Raw genomic sequence first — 11,613 nt, 5'->3', positions numbered from 1 at the left:
TCTAAATGAAGGAACTTCTTCTTCTTCTTAATTGGCGTAGAAACCGCTTAAGCGATTATAGCCGAGTTAACAACAGCGCGCCAGTCGTTTCTTCTTCTCGCTACGTGGCGCCAATTGGATATTCCAAGCGAAGCCAGGTCCTTCTCCACTTGGTCCTTCCAACGGAGTGGAGGTCTTCCTCTTCCTCTGCTTCCCGGCGGGTACTGCGTCGAATATTTTCAGAGCTGGAGTGTTTTCGCCCATCCGGACAACATGATGACTAGCCAGCGTAGCCGCTGTCTTTTAATTCGCTGAACTATGTCAATGTCGTCGTATATCTCGTACAGCTCATCGTTCCATCGAATGCGGTATTCGCCGTGGCTAACGCGCAAAGGACCATAAATCTTTCGCAGAACTTTTCTCTCGAAAACTCGCAACGTCGACTCATCCGTTGTTGACATCGTCCAAGACTCTGCACCATACAGCAGGACGGGAATTATGAGTGACTTATAGAGTTTGGTTTTTGTTTGTCGAGAGAGGACTTTGCTTCTCAATTGCCTACTCAGTCCGAAGTAGCACCTGTTGGCAAGAGATATCCTGCGTTGGATTTCTAGGCTGACATTGTTGGTGGTGTTTACGCTGGTTCCAAGATAGACGAAATTATCTACGACTTCAAAGTTATGACTGTCAACAGTGACGTGAGTGCCAAGTCGCGAATGCGACGACTGTTTGTTTGATGACAGGAGATACTTCGTCTTGCCCTCGTTCACTACCAGACCCATTTTCTGTGCTTCCTTGTCCAGTCTAGAGAAAGCAGAACTAACGGCGCGGGTGTTGAGGCCGATGATATCAATATCGTCGGCATACGCCAACAGCTGTACACTCTTATAGAAGATGGTACCTTCTCTGTTTAGTTCTGCAGCTCGAACTATTTTCTCCAGGAGCAGGTTGAAGAAGTCGCACGATAGGGAGTCGCCTTGTCTGAAACCTCGTTTGGTATCGAACGGCTCGGAGAGGTCCTTCCCGATCCTGACGGAGCTTTTCGTGTTGTTCAACGTCAGTTTACACAGCCGTATTAGTTTTGCGGGGATACCAAATTCAGACATCGCGACATGAAGGCAGCTCCTTTTCGTGCTGTCGAAAGCAGCATTGAAATCGACGAAGAGGTGGTGTGTGTCGATTCTCCTTTCCGGGTCTTTTCCAAGATTTGGCGCATGGTGAATATCTGGTCGGTTGTTGATTTGCCAGGTCTGAAGCCACACTGATAAGGTCCAATCAGATTGTTGACGGTGGGCTTTAATCTTTCACACAATACGCTCGATAGAACCTTATATGCGATGTTGAGGAGGCTAATCCCACGGTAGTTGGCGCAGATTGTGGGGTCTCCTTTTTTATGGATTGGGCATAGCACACTTAAATTCCAATCGTTGGGCATGCTTTCGTCCGACCATATTTTGCAAAGAAGCTGATGCATGCACCTTATCAGTTCTTCGCCGCCGTGTTTGAATAGCTCGGCCGGCAATCCGTCGGCCCCTGCCGCTTTGTTGTTCTTCAGGCGGGCAATTGCTATTCGAACTTCTTCATGGTCGGGTAATGGAACGTCTGCTCCATCGTCATCGATTGGGGAATCGGGTTCTCCTTCTCCACAATGGTGTTGTGCGTTCACTGCCATTCAGCAGGCTGGAGAAGTGTTCCCTCCATAATTTAAGTATGCTCTGGGCATCAGTGACTAGATCACCTTTGGGGTTCTACAGGAATACGCTCCGGTCTTCTGAAACCTTCCGTAAGCCGCCGCATTTTTTTCGTAGAATTTTCGAGCATTACCCCTGTCGGCCAGCTTATCAAGCTCTTCGTACTCACGCATTTCAGCCTCTTTCTTCTTCTGTCTACAAATGCGTCTCGCTTCCTCTTCAACTCTCGGTATCTATCCCATCCCGCACGTGTAGTGGTCGATCGCTAACGTTGCGAGGTAGGCAGCCTGTTTTCTCTCCGCTGCGACACGGCACTCCTCGTCGTACCAGCTGTTCTTTTGCACTTTCCGAAAACCAATGGTTTCGGTTGCAGCTGTACGTAAGGAGTTTGAAATGCCGTCCCACAGTTCCCTTATACCGAGTTGTTGACGAGTGCTCTCAGAGAGCAGGAGTGCAAGCCGAGTAGAAAATCGTTCGGCTGTCTGTTGTGATTGCAGCTTCTCGACGTCGAACCTTCCTTGTGTTTGGTGGCGCGCGTTTTTTGCTGCACAGAGGCGGGTGCGAATCTTAGCTGCAACAAGATAGTGGTCCGAGTCGATGTTAGGACCTCGGAGCGCACGCACATCTAAAACACTGGAGACGTGTCTTCCGTCTATCACAACATGATCGATCTGGTTGGTAGTTTTTCGATCCGGAGACAGCCAGGTAGCTTGATGAATCTTCTTATGCTGGAATCTAGTACTGCAGATAACCATATTTCGGGCCCCGGCGAAGTCAATCAGCCTCAACCCATTTGGGGATGTTTCGTCGTGGAGGCTGAATTTACCGACCGTAGTGCCAAATATACCTTCTTTGCCCACCCTGGCGTTAAAGTCGCCAAGCACGATTTTGACATCGTGGCGGGGGCATCTCTCATAAGCGCGCTCCAAGCGCTCATAGAAGGCATCTTTGGTCACATCGTCCTTCTCTTCCGTCGGGGCGTGGGCGCAGATCAGCGATATGTTGAAGAACCTCGCTTTGATGCGGATTGTGGCTAGACGTTCATTCACCGCAGTGAATGATAGTACTCGGCGACGGAGTCTCTCTCCCACCACGAATCCTACACCAAACTTGCGCTCCTTTATATGGCCACTGTAGTAAATGTCACAAGGACCTACTCGTCTCTGTCCTTGTCCCGTCCATCGCATTTCTTGGACGGCGGTGATGTCAGCCTTTGTCTTTACGAGGACATCAACCAGCTGGGCAGCAGCACCTTCCCAATTAAGGGACCGGACATTCCAGGTGCATGCCCTCAATTCGTAGTCCTTATTTCGTTTGCCATGGTCGTCATCAAAAGGGGGGTCTCTCATCCGAGGCTGGTTGTAGCTCTTCACTGGGGGTGTTTTTTTACGTGGCGGGTCCCAAACCCAGCGCACAACCCTTGTAGGGAATGTTTCGCCTTCTCACTTTAGCTCGCCTTCGAACGGATGTTCTTAGGCTACCCAGAGGATACTTGGTCAAAGACCGGAAGTAGTGAGCTGCTTGAGCCATGTGTAAAAGAATCGTTTCTGGCCACTCCCAAGTGAATGGCGATCAGAGAACTTTCCTCACTTGCGTGAACTTCTACACATGACTCCATCCTCCAAATGAAGGAACTTTGACTAGAAAAGTAGTTCTGTCTCTTCGTTGCGGAAGAGAATATGCAGCGTAATCATCTCTCTTTTGTAATCCATCAACACGCGTTGAAGGCCCAGCAGTTATCGGTGAATTGACGACCGTTTATTCATCAGTAGTTATAGATGCTCCCGCAGAGATTGATGGACGTTGAATCTTTTTTTACGCGCTCTCTGATATTCCGCAGCTGTTTTCCTCTTCTTCGTTAGACTCCCAGCTATCATTTCCAATTTCTCCTTTTCCCGCTCTGCTTTCTTTCGTGCTCGGTATTCACGATAATATTGTGCTGTTTTCTCTCCTCTTGAAACACGGGCTATACTGTCTTTTTCTGCTGCAAAATCAATTTAAAATCAAAACATTAAAATTTTTGCCAATCCGATCGATATTAGTTTCAAGGCACAAGTTTAATGCACAAGGTGCATCGATTACGGACAATTGAAATATTCAAGAGAAACTTACCATCACTTAACCTGGAATCAGCTGTGTTATGCGTATTATCACTGTCATTTATTTTATCAACATTGATCGGAGGTCCAGCCAATTTGGCTGCCATATTTTCTTGTGAAGATCAGGTAGGTCGGAATTCGCCTCGCAATTTTAACATTTTTTACAATTCTCTCACATATTCTAAACGAGAATATGAAGAGACAGAAATATATGTATTTATAAAAGGATTTCTTTGATAATCCATAGGATGGAAATATGTATGTATGTAGAACTCTTTTGTTTTTGATTTATTATTTTTCAAATTATTTAATGCTAATTTGATCTTATTTTATAATAACTCATTTTAAATATATAAAAGATTTACCTAAACATTATGATGATATTTTCATGATTCACACGCAATGTACGAATGTAAGGAATTTCGTTTTGACGACGCGTCGCGACGACATTTCAATTTCTCATGCTTCAATTTTTGCTTTCAGCCAAGAAGTCGCTTGTATGTATGTATGTACATATGTGCAATATATGCCTTTACGTTTTGCCGTCGGCATTTCCATATTGACATGCAAAAGTAATTATATATTTCATTGTTTCGTTTTGGCCCAATTTTGTATATTAAGACAAGTGTCAATAATTGCGCCAAAATCAAATATATTATATATTCATGTAAACATGTTTTAAACTTTACATAAAATTGAAGTGTCAATAATGGCGCCAATTTTCATAAAGTTGGAAATTTTGCGCGAATAAGATGTGTGCGGGTTAAGTCGTGAATTTTACTTATATTAATTAATTTGAAAGTGCCGAAAAATGCGAAACGAAATTTCAATAAATTTAAATAAATTTAAGTAAATTTACATGTATTTTCATTTATATTTAATTGTCAATAAATTTTTAAAAAATATTTGCCCTAGTTGTCCATTTTTTATTTTCTCACACATTTCAGCCGATTTTTGTATAGAAATTTGACCGGCGTAGAAGCAAAATGCGAAACAATCATACATATGTATATTATGTCGTTTGCACATTTGTCTGTATGTTTGCGAAAGCAAATGTTCTACAAAAGCATATTTCTATACTTAAACAAAATTATTAGAACCATCGTATGTTTCTTATGTACATGCATAACCAAACCATACTTAAGTCAGCGCAACCTAAGTGTCAATGTTGGTGTTGGTGGTAAGCGCTTGGAAAGTCAAGAAGCTACCACAGGTTCGAATCTCGACAGAATAAATTTTTAAATTTTTGCTTTTAACATCGTATACTATACAAATAAATATTTTTCTTACTAATAGAAATTAAATTTATCACAGCAATATTATGTTTATGTATATTATGTATATTGCTGTGATAAATTTAATTTCTATTAGTAAGAAAAATATTTATTTGTATAGTAAAGGCTTACATCTTCTATCCTATCTTGTGTATCTTCACATGCTCATATGAGTGTATATATACGCAAGTGCGCGTTCAGAAATTGAAATCATATTTTCATCACTTATCAATATACTTATTACATGTGCGCGCATTGACTTGCATGTTCATACATTCATATATACTTATATGTACATATATTTGCATACATTGCCGAATAATGCACAAGCATACAAACATACATATGCGTACACATATGAATATGTCACCAACAAAAACTTGATCTTCACAAGTCAATATGGCAGCCAAATTGGCGAAGAACAAGTGTAGTAAATTTTTCAACAAAAACGATTTCATTCATGAACGCAGGCGCAAATTCCACAAGCGATCTCGCTTCATTCATAAAAACAGAGGCCGTAACATCTCCCCGAGCATGCCTTTGCCAAGAAGTCGTCTTTTCGCGACGATGGCAAAAGCCAAAAATCATAAATTGCACACCTTTCTGGTGCTTCTTGCAAAAATCTGCGTCGATATGTATTCACGATCATACGTATACATACATACATATTTACGCATGTTTGTAGGCGAAGCTGCTACAGCGGCAAGGGGTGACAATCGGCGGCCATTACTTTCCTTATGCCATAGAAATTCTATTGCTACGAATATGGAAATGACAACGGTCATTAATTTCTTTGAAGAAATGAAAGGAATGAATGATCCTGAGAAGTATAGTCTTAACTTTTCAACGGCCAACGCAGAGCATTTCAACATAAAGGAATTTATTCATTAAGCGAACTATTTTCGAAGGAACATCATTTCTAATATGCCACAAGACAAAATTAGAAATGAACTTCTCATACCTCACGCTGTCAGATAAAACGATATACCTCGTCATCGCGGGTCGGTTTCCAAAAAATGTAAATAAAGACTAACTACTGAAATGATCTTGTAAAGTATAGCCTTAATTTTTCAACGGCCAACACAGCGTATTTCAACCAAAAGATACGCAAAATAGTTGAGAATTCGCAGAAATGAAAGACAAACAAAAGAAAAAGAAGCATAACTTCAATAATGCACAAGCATACAAACATACATATGCGCACACATGTGAATATGTCACCAACCAAAAATGGAAACATTGTTCTACAAAAACAACAACATCATAAGCATGGCAACATTGTGTTGTTGGTAGAAAAGCCGAGCTGCGCCGAAAGAAACGAACAAACGATCGCCGATTGTCACCGCTTCGCTTGCTGCTCGAACATCTTAGCAGGCAAGGTTGCGTTAGATTCATATTGAGCAAGGTTGCGCAACCTGAACCTATCGCAACCTTTTCCGAACTCGTATAAAATGTATAACTTCAATAAAGTAGATCCTAAAATAGTATATAAGCGATGAATATACAGAAATAAAATATTTCTTACTAGATGGCATGTCCCCGACCAGATGTACCATAAGATAAGATTAGATAGTTCGTCATCATTTGGTTGTACAAATCAAACATTGAGAGAGCTCAAGGGCATACCACAAAGTTCATTTCATATCAGAACTGTTTCGAGGATTGAAAAAACATTGGTACAAGTGTATTATATTTGAAGAGAATTACTTTGAAGGGGACAATTTTTAGTTCGAAAGCACAATTTTTAAGTAGAAAGAAAAAATTCTCAATTGTATTCACAATTAAAGCGAAAAACAAACATTTAATTTAGTTAGCTTTATTGTTTTTTTATTATTCTTTAATTTGTTTAATATTTGAAGTGAAGCAACCAAAGTCAGCAAAACAATGAAAAAAAATGAAATTAGACTACTCTGCAAAATCATCGAACAGTTTTTGGATAAATATTCATGTAGTTGAAAAGGAAGACCACAAAAAACCATACGTTAGAGTTCTGTTGCATTGTTACAATTGTATTGCATTTTTCTGTTGTTAGTACTAGTCATATTGTATTAACTAATTGTAAGTTAGATAATATTAGAAAGTAACGCCAATAAAGTTATAGAAGCCTCGGTAAAAGATAACTCTTCTTTTTAAAGTCAGTTTATATTAATATTATATTAAACAAATAGAATTGTAAATGAGCCGCTCAGTGCACACATCGATTAACTCCATAAAACTAAAAGTTGAGAAACACGATGATGTAATGTATATTGTTTTTAAAAATTCCTCCGATAATATGAATTCAAATATATAATGTGGAATGCATAATAGCAGATATAGCTTTCATCTAACGACATATAAAATTAATAAGAACGAATAGCCAACAATTAATAGTTAGTAGTGTTACAGTTTTCATGTAACTGATGGAGTTAATCGATTTGGCAACTGAAAAAAGTAATAAAGTTAAATTTAGTATTTTCATTTTTAAGATTTTATTACAGAAAAAGTTAGTTACTGTACATTTTTATCACAGGTTTTCCATAAAAATTAAGGCATTATTCTTTGGGATGATTCAGCAATATTATAAATAATGTCTTCTTCATCAGCTGTATGCGAGGATTCGTCATTTCGATTTGTTGACAAGTTCTTATAGTAATCGTGTTTATTAGGAGGAATGAATTTTAGCAGGTCCATCATGTGTCTCCATTTTTCCCTTGTCACAGCTCTACCTCTAGGATATAATAAGGGCTGATCTATATTTTTCAAACTTTGCGGTCTACCCACTAAAGATTTTCTTACATTAATGGCTTGAAATTCTCTATCTTCATTATAGTCACATTTGAATTGTATGAGGTATGGTTTGGACCTTTCTAACTTTATCCAGCGTATTTTAAGCCAATTTACTGAAAGCCCTGTGACGGTTACTTTTCTGTTAATGATAGACTGTTCTAAAGGTTTTGTTGACAAAAAATCTTGGTGAGACGTTTGGATTAGATGAAACGACGCTTTCTTTTTACATGATTATATGGTACCAATCATCTGGTGAAAAAATGTTTTGATTTTTTTTCGCATATGACTCAAAAATGGCAAAATCTGAGTCATTGGGCAAATAGCTGTGTCCACTTACCAAAAATTTCATGTCAATTGATTCTGCTTTGATTTCCGTGCTTTGAAGAAGTTTCAATAAACTTAAGACGGTTTTAATATTTCTGTTTTGACCGGTACACGAATCACAATATGTTATTATTTTTTCAAAGTTTGCAGCGTAAGTCTTTATGTACTTTTTTAGACAAGATGAAATTTCTTGAGACCCACGGGATCCTTCGTTCTTTAGATTCATTCGTAGGGCGCCTTCTTTTTATTTCGTTAACTTTGATACAACCTCTTAAGAAAATATTTTGGTCAAGTTGACTATGTAATCTATAAAATTCTTTCATGGCAGCCTCTCTCTCATCCGAAATAATTTTTTGAATGCAATTTTGACGGCATCTGCATTGTATATCGACAAATGTTTTTGTAGGTATTAGTTTTCCTCCCCTTTTCCTGTATGCCAAACCTTTTATCCTGTTATGCTTTTGTAAATTTCGTAATTTCCATTTAACAGGATTACGACTTCTTTTTCTCCCAATCAATGTGTTTGTTGGGTTTGTACTATTGCAATCCGATGAATCCGAGGAAAACGATAAACGTCTTCTTAACCCAGAATTTCTGTTGATAAATCGTATTGAAGAAACATCACTGCTTTCCTCACTCACATTATTAGTCTCACTCATTTTGATTGTAACGGTATAATATTTATTTGTTCAAAAACACAAGCTCGTAGAAATCAGCCATAATTTTTTGATTTCATTTGAGCACTGTTGCCATTGCTAAATACGCATATATAGTTTTGTACACATCTAAGTTTTCAATTACAATTTTCCACAATATAAAATATCAAAACTGAAATCAAACTGTAAAAAATAATTTATATATTTATAAATAATAACATTCGTCTCCGATTTTGAGTTATTTTAAGAAAATTTCAAACATATTGAAGACAATTTTTATAATTACTACAGTATATCGAGACTGGTAACCCTGCGTTGTGAGAGAGTAATCAGCTGACTCGTTTCTATGGGAAACTTCCAAATCGTGAGAAATTCTACGGTATTGTATGGTAAAGTGGGCGGTAGAAGCCGTGTTGGCTAATCATTTATGTAGCGCTCTCATAAGATAGGTCGTATCAGCTGATTCGGGCTGTTCGCTGTTCCAGCTATTAGAAGTAGATAGTAATATACTGCGTGCGAGTTCACTGCTATACTAACTACCGCTTGCTTTGTGCTTCTTTTTATCTGTTTACCGATGCGATTTTGTTACGAATATTATTGAGGGGGAGAGAGCATCTTCGGCCGTTTAAAAACAAATAATCGTCGATGCACGGCCAGCACAGATACGACGTTACTGAAACGATTTATATTAGAGTATGGAGTTAATCGAAATGGCTTCTGAAATAAATTACTTATTATTCAGTTGCCAAAAAAATTTGCCATTTAACGGTGTTAATATTTATTATTCAGGAAAGTTATTATAAATATAAAAAGTTATGACTATACCAAGGGCTTTGACACTTAAAGTTAAGATTTTTCAAAAAGTGGAGTTAATCGATGTGTGCATTGAGCGGCTCAAATAATATGAAAGATAATTTTTTTTTTGTTTACAAGTGATGAAATGGTTGTCATAACTATACATTTATTAAATTATTTTTTATATACCTGTAGAGGTTTTATACTCACTCAACAAAGCCCCATTTATACCCTGAGCAAGGTATATGTAGTTTATCACGAAGTTTGTAATACCCTAAAGGAAACACTGGAGACCCTATAAAAAAAATATGCTTGTATATACAGGGTGGGCCATATCAAATTTTAAATTTAAAAAGTCAATAAAAAAAACGGCTTGATATTTTTCAAAGGTCTAACATTTATTTAAAAGGTTGTTTTATGAAATTTATTTGTGGAAAAAAATTTCGGACAAGTGACCACCACGGCTGAGTTTACAGTAGCTTATCCGATCCACCCAATTTTTGAGTACTTCCTCGATGGTTTCAGGCCTTGTGGCAGCTACAGCAGCTTGAATCTCGTGCTTTAGGTCCTGAATTGTATCTGGATGGTTGATGTAACAGTATCTTTAACAGCTCCCCACAGAAAATAGTCCAACGGAGATAAATCGCAGCTTCTGGGAGGCCAATTCACATCACCTCTTTTACTGATTATGCGATTTTCGAAGATAGGGCGTAAAAGATTGAGTGTAGCGTTTGCTGTATGGCACGTAGCGCCGTCCTGCTAGAACCAAATGTTGTCCAAGTCTTCCTCTTCAATTTTCTTGAAGAAAAATTCGGTAAACATTGCGCGATATCGCTCACCATTGATGGTTACGGCGGTTCCTTCTTCATTTTCGAAGAAAAATGGGCCGATGATTCCACCAAACCAAAATCCGCACAGTCGCAATATTTTCGGTTGAACGTGCGGGAAATGAACGCTGACCTTTTGGTTTATCCACCAACGAGCCAGTTTCACGCACACGCTTGTTGCACAAATTGAACTGATGGCACTTTTTGTCTGTCCATTTTTTTTGCCAAATTTTTCACAGTGTGGGTTGAAGACTCACCACTGTGGAAAAAAGTTTTCAATATTTCCAAGTTTTCTTCTAGTGAATAGCGACCCATTTCGTAAATTTTAGACTTTTTGCCGAATATCTGTCACTTTCCGAATGGTATTTGACGATTCCAATGTCGAAATATAGATAATTCAAATTAAAAACGTTAGATGGCCCATCCGTTACATAAATAATCATTAAGGCGCTGAGTCGATTTAGCCATATCCGTCCCGCTGTGTTTACACGAAGTAGTCCATCAGTAAGAAAAACTTTTAAACTAGACGACATAAAATCTAAATATAAATAAAATTTGGCGTGAGCTATTTTCCAAGGCAAGCTGCAGTCTCCGAAAATATCGGGTGATTTTTTAAGAGCTTGATAACTTTTTTTAAAAAAAAAACGCATAAAATTTGCAAAATCTCATCGGTTCTTTATTTGAAACGTTAGATTGGTTCATGACATTTACTTTTTGAAGATAATTTCATTTAAATGTTGACCGCGGCTGCGTCTTGGGTGGTCCATTCGGAAAGTCCAATTTTGGGCAACTTTTTCGAGCATTTCGGCCGGAATAGCCCGAATTTCTTCGGAAATGTTGTCTTCCAAAGCTGGAATAGTTGCTGGCTTATTTCTGTAGACTTTAGACTTGACGTAGCCCCACAAAAAATAGTCTAAAGGCGTTAAATCGCATGATCTTGGTGGCCAACTTACGGGTCCATTTCTTGAGATGAATTGTTCTCCGAAGTTTTCCCTCAAAATGGCCATAGAATCGCGAGCTGTGTGGCATGTAGCGCCATCTTGTTGAAACCACATGTCAACCAAGTTCAGTTCTTCCATTTTTGGCAACAAAAAGTTTGTTAGCATCTTGGTTGACATGTGGTTTCAACAAGATGGCGCTACATGCCACACAGCTCGCGATTCTATGGCCATTTTGAGGGAAAACTTCGGAGAACAATT

At 38.6% G+C, this 11,613-nt stretch overlaps 1 non-coding gene across 1 annotated transcript; it reads right to left on the bottom strand.

Annotated features, from left to right (window-relative positions):
* Positions 1–5,893: 5,893 nt before the first annotated feature.
* LOC120779962 lies at positions 5,894–6,107 on the bottom strand. The gene has a single exon (XR_005705776.1). It is a non-coding gene; the product is annotated as a small nucleolar RNA U3 (small nucleolar RNA).
* Between the last annotated feature and the right edge of the window lie 5,506 nt (positions 6,108–11,613).

The sequence above is a fragment of the Bactrocera tryoni genome, unplaced genomic scaffold, assembly GCF_016617805.1.
Source record: "Bactrocera tryoni isolate S06 unplaced genomic scaffold, CSIRO_BtryS06_freeze2 scaffold_11, whole genome shotgun sequence".
NCBI lineage: Eukaryota > Metazoa > Arthropoda > Insecta > Diptera > Tephritidae > Bactrocera > Bactrocera tryoni.
This window is presented reverse-complemented; position numbering and strand designations above follow the sequence as displayed.